This window comes from Odocoileus virginianus, chromosome 5 (assembly GCF_023699985.2).
Source record: "Odocoileus virginianus isolate 20LAN1187 ecotype Illinois chromosome 5, Ovbor_1.2, whole genome shotgun sequence".
Lineage (NCBI taxonomy): Eukaryota > Metazoa > Chordata > Mammalia > Artiodactyla > Cervidae > Odocoileus > Odocoileus virginianus.
In genome coordinates, this window is record NC_069678.1 from 10110412 (window position 1) to 10125818 (window position 15407).

Below are 15407 nucleotides of genomic sequence, written 5' to 3' on the forward strand. Positions count from 1 at the left end.
TAAATCTGACCCAAATTAAAATGCAAGAATTTTTGTATCAAAGATGGAGCAGTGGTCAAGAACCAAGGATGGTGCCAAGCTGCCCAGAATGGGGGCCAGTGTATGGTCACACATCCCAGCAAAGTCTTCATCAGGACCACCTTGCTTCTATTCTCCACCCTGCCTCAGCTCTCTAGACCCCAGGTGACCCTCTTGAGGTCACATCTGCTTGAGTGATGACACTACTCAGTGGAGCTGACTCACAGAATGAGTCGCCCCAAATGAATTTGAAAGAAGAGGATAATTGTGCAAGGTGTGTTTTGACAGGCTCTGAGGAGGGGCAGGATGTGAGGCAGCAAGAAGAAGGACCAGCTGATAATTATCACTGCTCCTACTAGAACCTCCAGATGACAAATCCACCTTGGTGTCCACAACCCCACAGATTGCTAAAGCTTAAAATAGGTGGGTCTCATTGACTATTCCACCCACATCCACAAATAGTATAAAAGAATCACTCTGTTTCAACTTTATCCAAAATCAGATCATCAGTCCCATCTACAAGCCCTCTGGTTTCAGCTCTGGGATAGGTTGCTACAAGATCCAGGGATATAAAGCCTGTCCAGTCCCCTTACCTGATGTCTTTTCAGGTTCTTTCTACCCTGAATATTCAGCAGCTCTAAGCAGGAGTCAGAGGGAACCCTGGAGAGGGAAATCACCCATGCATATAAGAAACAATGTGAGAATCCAGAGTACCTAATTCCCCAGAGCACGAGGTCCCATCTACTGTATAGCACTGGGGGTTCTGCTCAATGTTATGTGGCAGCCTGGATTGAAGGGTAGCCTCGGGGAAATTAGATACATATCATATATATGCGTGGCTAAGTCCCTTTGCTGTCCACCTGAAACTATCACAACATTGTTAATTGGCTACTCTCTAATATAAAATAAAAAGTTTAAAAAAACTTTTTAAATCCCCCTTCCCCTTCTTGTGCTAAAGAGCATAAGATCCCAAGAGAAAGGGTCCAATCTCCAGCTTCACACACAGCAGACTAGTGGTGTATCCCTGGTATAAAGAATGCTTGGCAGCCAACTGTGAATACAAAGATAAGTCATGAAATTGACATGGCGTGCACATTCATCTGTTCATTGATTCAGTGGGCATCTAATGGGAGCTTTCTGTGACTGGAGATGAGCCAGGCCCTAGGAATTTATTTTAAAAATAAGACATAGTTGATACCCTCAAAGGGTTCAAAGTCTACTGGGTAAGGCAAACACAAAAAGAGAAAAAGTTGAAATAGGATGAAAGAAGTTCAATGTTAGAAAAATACCTAGCTTAAAAGATGGCCATGAGTGGGAGGGAGCAACCCAGCCCAGGTGGGTGAGGAAGTTAAATCACAAAAGTAGAGATAGTTGAGCTATAACTTTTTTAAAAAACTGGACCTGAGACCCTAGCTTCAGCTTGATCTCTTAACTCCTGGTCCTTCTTACCTACGTGGAAGTCACTTGTGCTCTCAGAGCCTTGGTTTATAAAATGAAGGTACTAAAGCATGCGCCCACAAAACTTCTGTCCAACTCATAGAGTCTGAATATCAATGAATCAAGACAATGACTCCAAGCCCAGGAATGGACCCAGAAACCCAAATATGATTCAGTTTCTACAGGTCAAAATCAGCCATAAGCTCAGACACTAAAGTTTAAAGTAAGTGGTGGCAGTGGTTGTTTAGTCGCTAAGTCATGTCCAATTCTTGCGACCCCATGGACTGTAGCCTTCCAGGTTCCTCTGTCCATGGGATTCTCCAGACAAAAATACTGGAGTTGGTTGCTATTTCCTTCTCCAATTAAACTAAATGCTCAGTCCTTAATGTTTGGCAACACTCAAATCTCAATATGAGTGCAACTTTTTAGGTGTATGACACATCCAAGTGTTGGTAAATATGGCCATGTTTTTGCACCCCCTTGAAACTACATTAATAGTGTAATAACACTTTTGGATGTAATGAACCTAGGCCGTCAGGCCACACAAAACTGGAAGAAGGATTATGTAGCTCTATATCATGGTTCAGGTAAAGCCAGAAGACACTAGGTCCTAGAATCTAGCTATTGCCAGAGAATATGCATGTGTGCATGCTCAGTCGCTCAGTAGTGCCTAACTCTGCGATCCCATGGACTGTAGCCTGCCAGGCACCTCTGTCCATGAATTTTCCCGGTAAGAATACTGAACTGAGTTGCCATTTCCTACTCCAGGGGATCTTCCCAACCCAAAGATCAAACCTGCATCTCTTACGTCTCCTGCATTGGCAGGCAGATTCTTTACCACTGTGCCACCTTGGAAGCCCACCAGAGAATATAGATCCATATTAATTGAACTGAAAATTAATTACTGAAAATGGTCCTCTTTCAGTTGACTCAACAATTCCTTGAAACCAGTTTGTACATTGTCCTCAAAGGGCTGGCAGTGAAGATGATGGGAGACCATTTTGCAGCTAGTTCAAAACAAAGGGATCTTGAGAGAAACCAGTCAGGTTAAAATCAGCTCAATACCTTGCTAAGGTATTTCTGTAATCAAACCTTCTGTTTTCAGGACAAATAATTCTGCTTGAACTGAGACAGAAGACCTAAGATTCAGTCAAGGACCTCTGGAAGGGTAAGAGCTGAGCCAAGCTGCTTCCTAGACAAAATCTCACCTGTAGGTGGCCCCAAAGCCTGGCTCCACACAGAAGCAGGCACCCTTCCACATAGCTTCCCGCTCTGGTTGGACTTCCCAGTTTTCATAAGAGATGATCAAGCTTGCTCCCTACTCTTCCAGTTTCTAAATCCAGAAGTATGGTCACCAGCATCTCAGATGTGTATCTGAACGTGTGTCTTCTAAGCTCAGGGGTCCAGAACCCAACGGAAAGTTCATCCAGAGAGAACAGTAATGATGACCATAACCAACATTGTTGCCCATTTGTGATGGGCTGTCATCCCATCTGATCCATCCCACAGCTCCCTACAGGGGGTCTGGCATTTCTTCCCTCTGAGATCAGGACTCCCCAGAGAAGTCACATCAGCACGCTAGGGAGGAGGTGGAGCCAGCTCTGGCACCCAGACAGCCTGACTTTGAGTCCTTACTCCTAAACCCTGCAAAGGTAGTCTGAGGAAGTTGCTACCTAAACAATCCTCCCCTCTAGGTTCTATCTGGGGCACAAGCTAGACAAGTATAAGGCTAAATGTGTGCGTACTCAGTTGTGTCCAACTCTGCAATCCCACGGACTGTAGTCCGCCAGGCTCATTATGGAATTTTCCAGGCAAGAATACTGGAGTGGGTTGCCATTTCCTTCTCCTAAGGCTAAATAGTCCAATGTATTTAAAAAAAAAAATTGACCTTCCTTGGAATGAAATTTCGTGTGCTGACCTGGGATTTTATGCAGATCTTAATGAATGGAGGCCATGAGAAACTATTTCTGTTTGTGTCCACCCTCTTGATAAAGACTGAGTGCTTCATGTCACCCAATGCCTTTTCTGTAAGGACCCACTGAGAGACATTTTTTTTAAAAAGTCTCCTTTGAGGAAGACAAGAGCTCCGTAACTATCTGACTTTCTACTCTAACTGCCATGACCTAGAAAACAATATTTAGTGTGATCATGGAAAAAATCAGGCAAAACCAAATTGAAGAATGTTCTCTAGAAAATACCTGACTCTTTAAACTATCGAAATTCTCAAAAACAAGCAAAGTTTGAGACACTGTGACAACTTAAAGTAGCCTAAGGAGATATGACAACTAATGTGGTGTCCTGGATGGGATGTCAGGACAGAAAAAGTACATTGGGAGGAAACTAATGAAATCCAAATAAAGGATAGATGTTAGTTAATAATAACATATTGATATTAGTAACATTAGATATGACAAATGTACCATGATAGAGTAAGATGTTAACAACAGGAAAAACTGGGTGCTGGATACACAAGAATGTTATACTATCTTTGCAGCTTTCTTGTAACTCTATTTTTTTATATATACAATTTTTAAAAGTTACACTCAGGGATTTCCCTGGAGGTCCAGTGGTTAAGACTCCAGGCACCCAATGCAGGGGGCCCAACTTCAATCCCTGTTCAGGGAAAAAAGACCCTGCAAGCTGTGGGCATAGCCTAATAAAATAAATACAGCAGTGGGTGCTGGTGGTTTAGTAGCTAAGTAGTGTCTGACTCTTGGGATTCCAAGGACTTAGCCTACCAGGCTGTTCTGTCCATGGGATTTTCCAGTCAAGAACACTGCAGTGGGTTGCCGTTTCCTTTTCCAGGGAATCCTTCCTGAGCCAGGGATAGAACCCAGTGTCTCCTGCAGTGCATCTGGTCTCTTGCACTGCAAGCACTCTTTACCTCTGAGCCACCAGGGAAGCCCAAACACAGTAGGTAGAACATGTGTGAATTTCTTTTTAAAAAGTTACACTCTGTTTACTGTTCTAACAAAATATTGGCTATATTCCCTGTGCTGCTTTGTACGAAACATTTTTGTAGCCTATGTTACACATTCTGTAACTCTAGAACTATTCTAAAATTAAGTTCATTTTTAAAATATCTTGTTTAATCAGAAATAACTTCTGTTTCTAGGTAAGAAAGTGCAAAAGCAGTAAAAATATCAATTCTCCCCAGATAAATTTATAAGATGAGTGCAATTCTAATCAAAATTGATATTATCCTTGGAAATAACAAAATTATTCCAGAGTTTGTTTATAGAAATAATCAGATAATAATAGCCAAGAAAATATTCCTTAAAAATTAGTGAAAGTGGAACTGTATTAATAGATACTAAACAATTTAATAAAAACTACAAAAAAATGAAAAGCAAGCATAGGAAAAGACATACAGATTGCTTGTATAGAGGAGATAACAAAACACCAACCAAGAATGTATAATTTGGTTTATAATAATTAATTGATATAATTAAACAAAAAATGGGAAAGTTAACTATTAAAAATAACAAATTAATTTAATTTGAATTCAAAAGTTAAAAGTAAAAATGCCATTAAAAATTTAAATTGGGAAAATATAGGTAATATAAATCATGGTGGTCTTTTTGGTCTAAAAGTACAGGCAAAGACAATGAGGGAAAATATAACTTCTGTGCCCACAAATAGAAACAAAGTTAAATAACACAAGAAAAATTGGAAAAAGATACATTTATAACATACATGACCAGCAAAAGATTAATATCCTTAATATATTAAAGAAATCCTTAAGAAAAAGATGAACAAACTCCCCAAAACAGGAATAAAATCATGAATAGGAAATTCACTCATGAATAAATAAATGCCAATAAAGACATCAAAAAAATTATCAACACTAGTAAACACAAAAATAAACTTAAAGCAACAAATTTGCCTACCAGGCTGGCAAACAATAAAATAAAAAGAAAAATGAGAATATCCAGTGTTGACAAAGGTATGTGGAAATGAACATCCTCATACAGTGCTCGTGGGCGTTAAAACTGGGACACTTTCAGGAGGACACATTGGCAATGATAACAGCAATAATAATAGTAATAAGAGCCAGGAGTTCTGTGCTCACCGTGGGCCAGGCCATGATCTAAGGGTTTACCCTTACCTGTGTATGGAGACACACATATCTCCTAGCAACTCAATAAAGGAAGTACTGTTATTATCCACAATCATCAGGAAGGAAACCATTTTCTGTGAGATCATCTAAGGCCATTCAGTTAGCATTCAGGTGGCAGAACTGAAAGGCAGTCCCAAGTGGTCTAACATCCAAGCCTGTATCCTCACATGTGATGGATGTGCTATACCCTAGGGATTCTGCTTCTAGGAATTCATCCTAAGGAAACAACTGGCAGTATTTCCAAACTTAGATATGCAAGGATGTTTACTGCAGCAATCTTATTTTTATAAAGGGAAAAGGCAATAATGTGAATCACCAGCAATAGGGAACAGATTAGAGTTTTACCTAATAATATACAATAGGATATTTATTATTTAGTCATTAAAATTCTGTGGAAAAATAACAGCATATTATTGTTAGATGGAAAAAATGTAGGCTTAAAAATAACAAATATGCAATTATATACTCTAAAGTCATGACAATGTAATTTAGGCCTACAGATTGCTTTTATTATTGATGTTTTCTGCATTTTACAAATGCTCTAAGCAAATATGCATTGCTTTTGTAACAGCAAGCTGCATACTCTGTTCTTTGTTTTAAAATGATAGAGAAAAACTATTCTTTTTTTTTTAAGGTTTTTTTTTTCTTTTCTTTTCTTTTCTTTTTTATTTTTTATTAGTTGGAGGCTAATTACTTTACAATATTGTAGCAGTTTTTGTCATACATTGACATGAATCAGCCATGGATATACATGTATTCCCCATCCCAATCCCCCCTCCCACCTCCCTCTCCACCCGATCCCTCTGGGTCTTCCCAGTGCACCAGCCCTGAGCACTTGTCTCATGCATCCAACCTGGGCAGGTGATCTGTTTCACCCTAGATAATATACATGTTTCGATGCTGTTCTCTTGAAACATCCCACCCTCGCCTTCTCCCACAGAGTCCAAAAGTCTGTTCTATACATCTGAGTCTCTTTTTCTGTTTTGCATATAGGGTTATCGTTGCCATCTTTCTAAATTCCATATATATGTGTTAGTATGCTGTAATGGTCTTTATCTTTCTGGCTTACTTCACTCTGTATAATGGGCTGCAGTTTCATCCATCTCATTAGAACTGATTCAAATGAATTCTTTTTAATGGCTGAGTAATATTCCATGGTGTATACGTACCACAGCTTCCTCATCCATTCGTCTGCTGATGGGCATCTAGGTTGTTTCCATGTCCTGGCTATGATAAACAGTGCTGCAATGAACATTGGGGTGCACGTGTCTCTTTCAGATCTGGTTTCCTCGGTGTGTATGCCCAGAAGTGGGATTGCTGGGTCATATGGCAGTTCTATTTCCAGTTTTTTAAGAAATCTCCACACTGTTTTCCATAGTGGCTGTACTAGTTTGCATTCCCACCAACAGTGTAAGAGGGTTCCCTTTTCTCCACACCCTCTCCAGCATTTATTGCTTGTAGACTTTTGGATAGCAGCCATCCTGACTGGTGTGTAATGGTACCTCATTGTGGTTTTGATTTGCATTTCTCTGATAATGAGTGATGTTGAGCATCTTTTCATGTGTTTTTTAGCCATCTGTATGTCTTCCTTGGAGAAATGTCTGTTTAGTTCTTTGGCCCATTTTTTGATTGGGTCGTTTATTTTTCTGGAGTTGAGCTGGAGGAGTTGCTTGTATATTTTTGAGATTAATCCTTTGTCTGTTGCTTCGTTTGCTATTATTTTCTCCCAATCTGAGGGCTGTCTTTTCACCTTGCTCATAGTTTCCTTTGTTGTGCAAAAGCTTTTAAGTTTCATTAGGTCCCATTTGTTTATTTTTGCTTTTGTTTCTAATATTCTGGGATGTGGGTCATAGAGGATCCTGCTGTGATTTATGTCGGAGAGTGTTTTGCCTATGTTCTCCTCTAGGAGTTTTATAGTTTCTGGTCTTACATTTAGATTTTTAATCCATTTTGAGTGTTAGAAAGTGTTCTAGTTTCATTCTTTAACAAGTGGTTGACCAGTTTTCCCAGCACCACTTGTTAAAGAGGTTTTCTTTTTTCCATTGTATATTCTTGCCTCCTTTGTCGAAGATAAGGTTACCATAGGTTCGTGGATTTATCTCTGGGCTTTCTATTCTGTTCCATTGATCTATATTTCTGTCTTTGTGCCAGTACCATACTGTCTTGATGACTGTGGCTTTGTAGTATAGTCTGAAGTCAGGCAGGTTGATTCCTCCAGTTCCATTCTTCTTTCTCAGGATTGCTTTGGCTATTCGAGGTTTTTTGTATTTCCATACAAATTGTGAAATTATTTGTTCTAGTTCTGTGAAAAATACCGTTGGTAGCTTGATAGGGATTGCATTGAATCTATAGATTGCTTTGGGTACTATAGCCATTTTGACAATATTGATTCTTCCAATCCATGAACATGGTATATTTCTCCATCTGTTTGTGTCCTCTTTGATTTCTTTCATCAGTGATTTATATTTTTCTATGTATAATTCTTTTGTTTCTTTAGGTAGATATACTCCTAAGAATTTTACTTTTTGTTGCAATGGTGAATCTTTTTGATTCTCATCTTTGATGTGTGTTCCTTTCCTTCAGTCTGATTTCTATTTCTATGTCTCAAAACTTGTAAGAAAGGTACCCCGTTGCTCTGGGTTGGCGAACAGTATGTATTTCTATGTCTCAAAACTTGTAAGAAAGGTATCCCATTGCTCTGGGCTGGCGAACAGTATGTTAACAAACATTTTGAACAAAATACAATACAATAAACATTTCATGACTGAGGCATTTGAGGGAACAGGAGATGACAGGTCATTACAATTCGTAAAGTTCATTCATGAAGCCCCTTTAGCTTTCTCCATGTGCTTGTACTTTTCAGACCTCTGAGCACAAGTCCAGGGAACAGGAATTCAGGACAGAGTAATCGGGAGCAGGTCCCAAAGCCACACCAGGATGAGCGCCAGGCCTTTCTCTGCTGAGTGTCCTCCCAGCCCCAGGCAGACATGGTGAGGGGGCTGGAATATGGCCAAGAGGGCTTCCCCTCACAGCTTGGGAAAATTGGGCAACCAGTATTAGTGCTCTGTCTGATCCCTAGAACCTTGCAGGCCAAGATCATCGTCAGACTGGCTGAAGTGCTGTGGTGGGGCAGTCATGAGTGATGGGTCTCTGAGGTTTGCTAATCCACAGGGTTACCGAACTTTAACAGTGTGCTGGGCCTTTATTCCTGCCAGGATGTCCCTGGAGGCTGGCGGCATTTTGTGGTTTCCCAAGCAAATTCAAGCCTACTATCTCTTTCCATCCTGGGAGCAGCCTGCACCGTACCACTGTGATCAGGTTCTTGTGGCCGAGTTCTCTGCTGTCTCCCCAACAACCAGAACAGCTCCTGGCCTGTGTGCAGTGAACGGCAATGGACACAGCATCAAACGGACATTAACGATCATGTGCATCCCATGTTCTTATCTGTTAGAGGGGGGTATCAGAATCCACTTCTCAGGGTCATTGTGGAGATCAAATCAGGTCCTACTTGTGAAACCCCTGTCTAAATGGCTGCCATGCTGTGTGAGATACATGAAAGTATCTGAAGAACTAAAGAATTACAGCGTGGAAGGCATTCCCCCTTTTCTCAACTCAGAGGTGTGGTTGCCTGTCAAGTTACAGAAACCCAGGGTCTTGATGTGCAAGAAATCTTGCAAGGTGGGGCAGGGCTGTACCCCAGTTCACCACTGCCCCTCCACCCACTCATTACAACAGCTGAGCAGTTAAGAAATCCCTCTTTCTTGTCGCCAAAATTTTGTAGAAGGCAGCACCTGAGGGGCCACTATTGACGCTGATCTAGCCCTTCCCTGTGATGAAAGAAACAGGCCCCTCCTCCCCCGCAAACTCCAGAGGTCTCTCACCTGCTGCCTCTGCCCTGGAGGGAGGGGAACCGCCTGGAGGACACGCGGGCGCTCTGAGCCTGCCCACGCCCCACCTTTGCAGAACATCTGGTCGTCACCTCAGCCCCCAAACGGAGCCCCATGGGGCTGCTTTACCACAGGACCAGTCGTCCCTGGGCATAACTGCCTTCCGCAACCACACAAAGTTATGCTCCGTCAGAGCAGGTGCACCGCAGCCTCTGCACGCGCTTCTCCTGGCCGGTGCAGGGCTGCAAATGAATACTCTAGCACTCACACACGGTGTGAACTCCCTCAGTCTCCCCGAGTCTTCATTTACTCAGCTGCCCCATGGGAGTAATAACAATGCCAAAATCACAAGTTAAATATTGAATGAAACAACTCTGTGACAACTGATCAAGGCAAAGGTATTCACTGATTAGTTTGTTCCACATGACAAGGAAGCCAGTCAAAGCAATCATCATTGCAAAGTCCACCTTCTAACATTTTCTGGGGCCACTGCCAAGTCCCTGCCTGGAACTTTGCCCACGGTGTTTTTCTCCAAGTTCTCTCCCACCTCCGCGTAGCTCAGCTTTTCCTCTCGGTGCCAATATTTGAAGAAACAACTTTGCTAATAAAATTAAGATACAATCAAACCTCTTTCCTTTCTAAAAATCGTTTGGTGCTCACCCATATCCTTTAAGATAGAAGTCAATCGTCCTCCACAAGCCTTTCAGGTCGCTCGGTGAGGCAACCCCGGGGTGCGTCGTCCTCCACTCCGCGCATGCGCCATCCACGCCGTCCGCCCAAATCCGGGACAGCTTGCACCTGCTCCTCTGTGTTGCACCCAGACGTTCGCACAGGTCCTTCCCTCTGTCTTGAATCCTCCTCCACGCTTTCGTCCCTCTGACATGTTCTGAAGAATCCGAGCTCTGAACCCCACCACTCTGTGCACCCCTAGAAAGTGTGCCCGTGTATCACCATGTAGTGTAATCACTCATCCATGTGTCTGTCTTCCATGCTTTCAGCGGAGCTCTTGGAGCGTCTATGTCTTCATCTCTGTATCTCCAGCTTCTACCCCAGAATACATGTTCAGTGAGTGAGTGAATGCCATTTCTTCTTGCTCTGGCACGATCTTCTGGATCAGGAGGAAATTTCTTTTCTAGTCCACCTCCCTCCAACATCTCAAACCAGCTGACCTTAAGTCCCAGGTACAGGGTTCCTCTCATTCACTTCTTTCCTGGGCATCTAGCATAACTCAACTCCGCATCCACCAGCTTCTGCTCCATCACAAACTAATATTTATATACACTCACATTTGCATCTAACTATATTTGCAATTATCTTCTTTGTGGTCAAACACAGTGTTGGGGGTGGGGGTTAATCTCAGCAAGTGCTTTCAAAGGTCAATAATGTGGTCTGTGACTATAGGGTAGAATCAGCAAGACTGGTCAGCCAAAGCTTGAAACCACACTTTCATACCATTTTGTTAAGACAAATGAAAGAGTCCCCAGAGATGAGTGCAATCACAGTCTGAGGACAGTGAAGTCAATGGTGAGAACAATAATTCTGAGCCCTAATAATAAACCAGTCAACCCTGGAATAATGCTAACACTTGCTGAATGTTTTCTATACGCCGAGCAGAATACTAAGAAGTGGACTGAGGACTCAGCATTCATAACTGTATAAAGGATCTCCCACTTGTAGTAGTGCAATCCAAAATAATAGGGTTGCACTTCTTTTTGACTCCACTTCTGCAGGAGTAAAATGGAGATAGTCAGTGTTGTTGTTTAATCACTAAGTCATGTCCAACTCTTTTGCGACCCGGTGGAGTCGGCCAGGCTCCTCTGTCCATGGTATTTCCCAGACAATACTGGAGTGGGTTGCCATTTCCTTCACTAGGAGATCTTCCCAACGCAGGAATCAAACCCTTCTCTCCTGCACTGGCAGGCAGATTCTTTATGCTGAGACACCAGGGAAGTCCCAATAGTCAGCCTACTTATATCATAATGATTAAATGAGTTATTATACATAAATACTTAGTAAGCCTCCCCAAAATGTGCTGCCACTCTAACCCCAAAGTTCAGATTAACTGAGATTAACTGAGATTATTAGTTCTAACCACTGGAGTCTACTACTTCAGAATTTCTGTGTGGCTCAGGCTGCTCAAGAAAGTAGAACTAAAAACCAGCAGGTGGGAGGAACAAGAGGCAGCTATCTACTCATTATAACTATGTTTTTCTAATAAAGCCTTTAAAATTATAAATACAGCAAATTTACTTCTCTCCCTTTGAAAAACTATCATTCATGTGTATAAGTGGCATATATAAAAATATACATGAAAGCCTTGTTTGCATTAATGAAAATTGGGTCAATCTCTATGTCCAGCCATTTAGGAATGGTTAAACAAACTGTGCTTACATAATAATTGCTTACTTTAAATTAACTCATTTAATCCTCACAAGAACTCTATGGGTATAGGTATGCTATAATCCCAATTAACAAAGGAGGAAACTGGAGACTAAGGGAGTGTAATAATTTAGATCGTGCACATAGCAAGTGACAAAGCCATGGTGTGAATCCAGGCAGTCTAGCACCAGAGTTCATCCTCTTAGTTAGTCCACTAATTTATTGTTGAGTGAAAAAAAAGCAAGGGACAGAAAGACACATAAAGTAGGCTATTCATATAAAATGTATGTACAATCCTACATTGTTTCTAAATATGTATATAATGGCAAGAAAATGACCTACCCAAAAAATCAATGCCAAGTTATAACTCTGGTTGCCTGTGCAAAGGCAACAAAGATTTAGGAACAAGGATTGGGAAGGATGAACAGGAAGAATATCATCCTGATCTAAAATGTCCTAGATTTTTAAAAGATAATGTATTTCAGTATTGTAGAGTGATCAGAAACTTATAAAAATAGCCAGAAGGAACCAGATGATTCAGGATTAAATGTGTCCCCAAATACTGTAATGATTGAAGCTATATACCTTACATTGCAACTCTTAAGGGATTCTATAGCAAGGATTCAGTATCAGTGAGTATTCATTGTCACCTTAGGCAAGCAAACTCAATGGGCTCCACATTACTCATCAAACTCCAGATTTTATCATAAAACTTCTCACCCATATGTCACCCCTGTGTGCATGCATACTAGGTCTCTTCAGTTGTGTCCAGCTCTTTGTGACCCTATGGACAGTCACCAGGCTCCTCTGTCCATGGCGATTCTCCAGGCAAGAATATTGGAGTGGGTTGCCATGCCTTCTTCCAGGGGATCTTCCCAATTCATGGATCAAACCCATTGGCAGACTGGCTCCTTACCACTAGTGCCACCTGGGAAGCCCGCTTGTCTCCCCTCAGTTCAGTTCAGTTCAGTCGCTCAGAAATGTCCGACTTTCTGTGACCCCATGGACTGCGGCACAACAGGCCTCCCTGTCCATCACCAACTCCTGGAGTTTACCCAAACTCATGTCCATTGAGTCAGTGATGCCATCCAACCATCTCATCCTCTGTCATCCCCTTCTCCTCCTGCCTTCAATCTTTCCCAGCATCAGGGTCTTTTCAAATGAGTCAGCTCTTTGTATCAGCTGGCCAAAGTATTGGAGTTTCAGCTTCAACATCAGTCCTCCCAATGAGCACTCAGGACTGATCTCTTTTAGGATGGACTGGTTGGATCTCCTTGCAGTCCAAGGAATCTCAAGAGTCTTCTCCAACACCACAGTTCAAAAGCATCAGTTCTTCAGGGCTCAGCTTTCTTTATAGTCCAACTCTCACATCCATACATGACTAGGAAAAACCATACCCTTGACTAGACGGACCTTTGTTGGCAAAGTAATGTCTCTGGTTTTTAAATATGCTGTCTAGGTTGGTCATAACTTTCCTTCCAAGGAGTAAGCATCTTTTAATTTCATGGCTGCAGTCACCATCTGCAGTGATTTTGGAGCCCAAAAAAAGAGTCAGCCCCTGGTTCTACTGTCTCCCCATCTATTTGCCATTAAGTGATGGAACCGGATGCCATGATTTTAGTTTTCTGAATGTTGAGCTTTAAGCTAACTTTTTCACTGTCCTCTTTCACTTTCATCAAGAGGCTCTTTAGTTCTTCTTCACTTTCTGCCATAAGGGTGGTGTCATCTGCATATCTGAGGTTATTGATATTTCTCCTGACAATCTTGACTCCAGCTTGTGCTTCATCTAGCCCAGCATTTCTCATGATGTACTCTGCATGTAAGTTAAATAAGCAGGGTGACAATATACAGCCTTGACGTACTCCTTTTCCTATTTGGAACCAGTCTGTTGTTCCATGTCCAGTTCTAACTGTTGCTTCCTGACCTGCATACAGATTTCTCAAGAAGCAGGTCAGGTGGTCTGGTATTCCCATCTCTTGAAGAATTTTCCACAATTTATTGTGATCCACACAAGTCAAAGGCATTGTCTCCCCTGGGTCCATGAAAAACCTTGCTGACATTTACCCAACTGTCATTATAATTCCTTTTAATTCCGTCCATTTTTCTAACTCTAGCTTCTTTACCCATACTTAGTAGCTTTAACTGTTCTTCTGTTTTAATTGTTTGAACATGGCTATTCAGGAACCCGTAAGCCTTCTCTTCTCCATTCTGGCTGTGGTGGTGAGAATGAGAAGCAGCAGTGGCAGTGGTGATAAGAGAACGGATGGTGTATCCGTGATTGTGGTAATGAGGGTGGTGGAGCTGTGGGTGGGGAAGACAGCGGTAGTAGTGCTAAAGGTGCTGACTATGATCTAGGCCGTGGCAGTGGAGGTGGTGACAGCGGGGATGATGAAGGTGATAGAGGTGGTGGAAAGGGTAGTGATAGTGAGAGTGAGTAGAGCTGGCAGTGGTAGTGCTTATCACTGTGGTGCTGTTGGTGGAAGCGGCGAAGGTGCTAGAAGCAGCAAAGCTAGTGGAGGTAGTAGTGGTGATGCTGAGAATGAGCAGAGGTGGCAGTGATAGTACTGGGGATGTGGTAATATGATGCTTTTGTAACAGACGGTAACATATAGTATTTGGCACTTGATGCCCAATGGAAAAGAATGGCATGATATACATGGTGGCAATGGGGCTGAGATAATGAAAATAGAGGTGTTAGGTTAAAACTAGGCACATTGCAAAAAGCAATCTAGATCTAGGGCTGATTACCTGTGTATGAGACCAAAATCCCTCCCCTATTTTTGCTGCAGCCTTTGGGTTAGGACAAGCAGAGGGAAGGGTATGTGAGCTGGAATGAGGGCAGCAACTAGGATGATACTTCCCAGACAGGTCTATAGGACTCTTTTCATCCCTCCCCAGTCACAGGCGTTTGTTCCGGATCTCAGCCTCCCTTGTCCATTCTATTTCTGGTTTGTCCATGATAACAATTTCCCATGTGCCTCCGAGAGAAAGAAGAATGGGAAGAAAAATAAGGTAAGTCTGCCAAAGTAGGCTCTTAGAGTCTCTTAGTCCACCCTGGGCAAGCCTGGGCTAAACCTGTGAGAGCCTGGCCCTGCTAGCTGTCATTTCCTACCTGGAGAGGTCAACAAGTAGGAGTGTGAGGCCCCATTCCAGTGATGGCAGCCAGGCCCCAGTAGCCACACCTGTTCGACACCCCCACAGACACTCAGCCCTGCAGAGGGATACTCAGCCTGTTCCGCCACAGACAGCAAGGTGCACAATTAGGGTTGGGAGTCAGAAACAATATATTTTAAAGAATAACAAATCACTGTGCCTATAACAGACTATCTAAACAGAGCCACCACAACAGCCATGGAATCTCTGGAACTCACTGGCATTTCTGACACTCATTCCAGCAAGACAACAATTAAGTTGAACTTGAACCAGTTAATTCCATCTGAAGCATCTCTGTTGTCTCACGTTTGAGTCATTGGGGGTTTAGGCATAATGAACAGCAGTTTTGGGTTTTTTTTCTAACAATTTTTATTCATTGTATTTTTGGCTGCACTGGATCTTCGTTGCTTTGC